Source organism: Bombus bifarius, unplaced genomic scaffold (genome assembly GCF_011952205.1).
Source record: "Bombus bifarius isolate JDL3187 unplaced genomic scaffold, Bbif_JDL3187 scf7180000009345_frag, whole genome shotgun sequence".
NCBI classification, from domain to species: Eukaryota; Metazoa; Arthropoda; class Insecta; order Hymenoptera; family Apidae; genus Bombus; species Bombus bifarius.
Genome location: NW_022885059.1, coordinates 11,540 through 14,772, shown reverse-complemented (window position 1 = coordinate 14,772; position 3,233 = coordinate 11,540). Strand labels below are relative to the sequence as shown.

The following is a 3,233-nucleotide window of genomic DNA, read 5'->3' as shown; positions in this document are numbered from 1 at the left end:
ATATTTATAAGATTATTATTAACAATAATGTTTTTTGGATTAAATTGATGATCATTTAGTTTTATTTTAGTTTATTTATTTCATTTAATTTTATTAATTATAATTCGTGGTGTATTACCTCGTATTCGATATGATAAATTAATAATAATATGTTGGGTTGAATTATTAGTGTTAATTTTAATATATTTAATATTAATTTATTTAATAAAAGAATTTATTGTTTTGATAGTATTTTAATTTGTATTTAAAAAAATATTTAATTTTTAATAAAAATTTTTTATAATAAATTATTATTAATTTAAAAATTATAAAAATTTATATGTATATATGTATATATATATGTATATATATATAGATTAAGTTTTTAATTATTATATTTAAATATATAAAAGTTTGTTTATATAAATTTAAATAATTAAAAAATTAATTTTTATTAAATTTATATATATACATATAAATAAATTATTTAATATTTATTTATTGATTTTTAATTAGTATTATTAATTTAAAAATTAATTTTATTTTAAAAATTATATTTAAATATGTGTGTGTGTGTATTTTATATATATATTTAAATATGTGTGTATATTAATAAATTTGTATGTATTTATATAAATATATTAATATTATTAGTAAGTTTGTGTTTATATATATATATATATATATATATATATATATATATATATATAAATATAAATAAGTAGATTTGTGTGTGTATTTAAATATATTAAATATATATATATATAAATATATGTGTATTTAAATTTTAAAATATTTATATATATATATATTTATAGATATATATATATATAAATTAAATTTGATATGAGTTACATCTGGGTCATAAGTTGAACTGGAAGAAACACATACAAGAAAAAACTAAACACTTACATCTAATCAGAAATTCCATGTAGCTCGTAGCAAGAAAATCTAAATCGGACATATGCAACCTGGTCTTATGAACTACAAAAATGGGGCATGGTTGCCAAATCAAATATGAAGAAAACAGAAACCTTCCAATCAACTATACTAACATCGATACCAAGTGCACACAAAATTCTCTAAAGCATATCATGACAAAATGGACAATTACATAAACTCGCTTGGCAAAAATAGTAATCCTTACTTGGGCTTTCGGTTCGGTTCGGGCCGAGGGTAACACACGGACGGAGATCTCTGGGGAAAAAGTGAAGTGTGAAGGGAAAAAGGAACAGGAAGCATAAAGAGGCATGAAGAAGGGAAAATAAAGAGTGAGCATACAAGGAGAAGGCAAAAGAAAAGCGAAAAAGGAGACAAGAACGAGAGAAAGCTACAAATAAGAAAAACTAGAAAAGAAGAGGTTAGGAGGCTAGAAGCGCGGCAAAACAAAGTAAGGTAGGGAAACGGCAGATGGCGACAAACAGGGGAAGACCAAGGAGTACTGGTAAAGCAGTCTTCAAAAATACACTGGACAAATACAGTTCGACAGAAAAAGAGACACCAGCCAGAGAGAAAGTAATGGAGGCAGTGGTGGAAAAAATAGAGAAAATGGAAAGAGGATTCGAGGCAATGATCGAGGAAATAAAATATATGTATATTGGAAAAGCAAGTGGAGGAGCTGAAGAGAGAAATGAAAGAGGAAAGGGAAAGAAGGGAAAGAGAGACAGACAGAGAGAAAGGAGAGTGGGAATGGGAAAAGAAAGAATTATTGGGTAGAATCAGAAGAATTGGAGAGGATCAGGACAGGGCAGAGAGAGAGGAAAGAAGAAGAAACATAGTAATCAAGGGAGTGGACTGGAACGAAGGAAGCAATGAAGAGACAGTAAAGGAGTTCATAAACGAAAAAATGAGGATAGGGGCAGAAGTAGAAAAAGCACATATGATAAAGGTGGGGTGGGGGGGGCAAGAACACAATAATAGTGGCAACGATGAAATCAATGGAGGAAAAAATAAGGATAATGAAGGAGAAAAGCAAATGGGAAAAGGGTGTATACATGGACGATGATCTGACAAAAAAAGAAAGGGATGGGAAGCAACACATAAGAAGGGTAGCCAGAGAAAGAATGGAACAAGGCGAATATGTAAGGACAGGATACAAGAAACTAACAATAGAGAACAAATGGTACAGGTGGAACGAAAACGAAGAGAGGCTGGAGGAAGAAAGAAAGAGAGGGGAAGGAAAATGAAAAAAGAGGAACAGGAGGGGGGACTACAATGGGGATGAAAACGTGCTTCTGAAATGTAGCAGGGCTAATAAGTAAGGACAAAAGAGAAAAGTTAAAATATAGACTACCCAAAGAATTCGACTGGAAATGCAGGGCAGCAATGACAGTAAGGAAAAAAGGAAGAGCAAAGGGAAGAATAACAACGGGTATAAATAAAAACCTAAGAGAAATAGGATATAAAGGAATTAGTGATAATATAGTTGGAAGAAAAATAATATACAATTACAAGACGTATAGGATAATGATGGTTTATAATCAAGATACATAAGGGACATGGAAAAAAATAGAGGAAAGAGTAGACGGAAGAGAAGAGGAAGTGGTGATCATCGGCGGAGACTGGAACGCAAGAACGGGAGAAGAGGGAGGGTCGATAAACGAGGACGTAGGGAAAGAAAAAAACAGACGATCAAAAGACAAGACAATAAACGTGGAAGGAAGAACACTGCTAAAGATAATCAATGGCAGCGATAAAGAAGGAGAGGAGCGGACCTATATTGGCGAGAGAGGAAACTCAGTAATAGACTATGTGATTGGCAATCAGGAGGCGACAGAAGAAATAATTTACATGAAAATAGGAAAAAGAACAGAGTCAGGCCACATGCCGTTAGAAATAGAAATAGGGGGGGGGGGCGCGGAATTACAAAAAAAATGAGGAAAAGGAAGAAGAAGAGAAGGAGAAGAGGGAATGGACAAACAAAAGTGTGGAAAAATACTTGGACGAATGTAAAGACTGGACCTGCAACGGAAGAACAGTAGCGGAAATGTGGACAGAAATCAACAAGAAGATAAACGAAGCAATGCAAAAGAAGAAAGTAAAGATAAGGAATAGAAAGAGAGGAAAAGAGAGTAAAAGAGAGATGAGAAGGAAGGTGACAAAGTTTATGAAAGGAAAATACAGTAGAGAAGCTCTTATGGAGGAAAAAGGCATTCAAATAGAGGTGCAAACAAAGAAAGGAAAGATACGAAGAAGAAGAAATGGTGAAAATCAAGAAGATCAAAACAGAACAAGAAGCGTGGAAATACATAAAT

The 3,233-nt window shown here is 31.7% G+C and overlaps 1 pseudogene; it reads left to right on the top strand.

Annotated features, from left to right (window-relative positions):
* Positions 1-1,183: 1,183 nt before the first annotated feature.
* LOC117215097 lies at positions 1,184-2,819 on the top strand (annotated as a pseudogene).
* Positions 2,820-3,233: the final 414 nt, after the last annotated feature.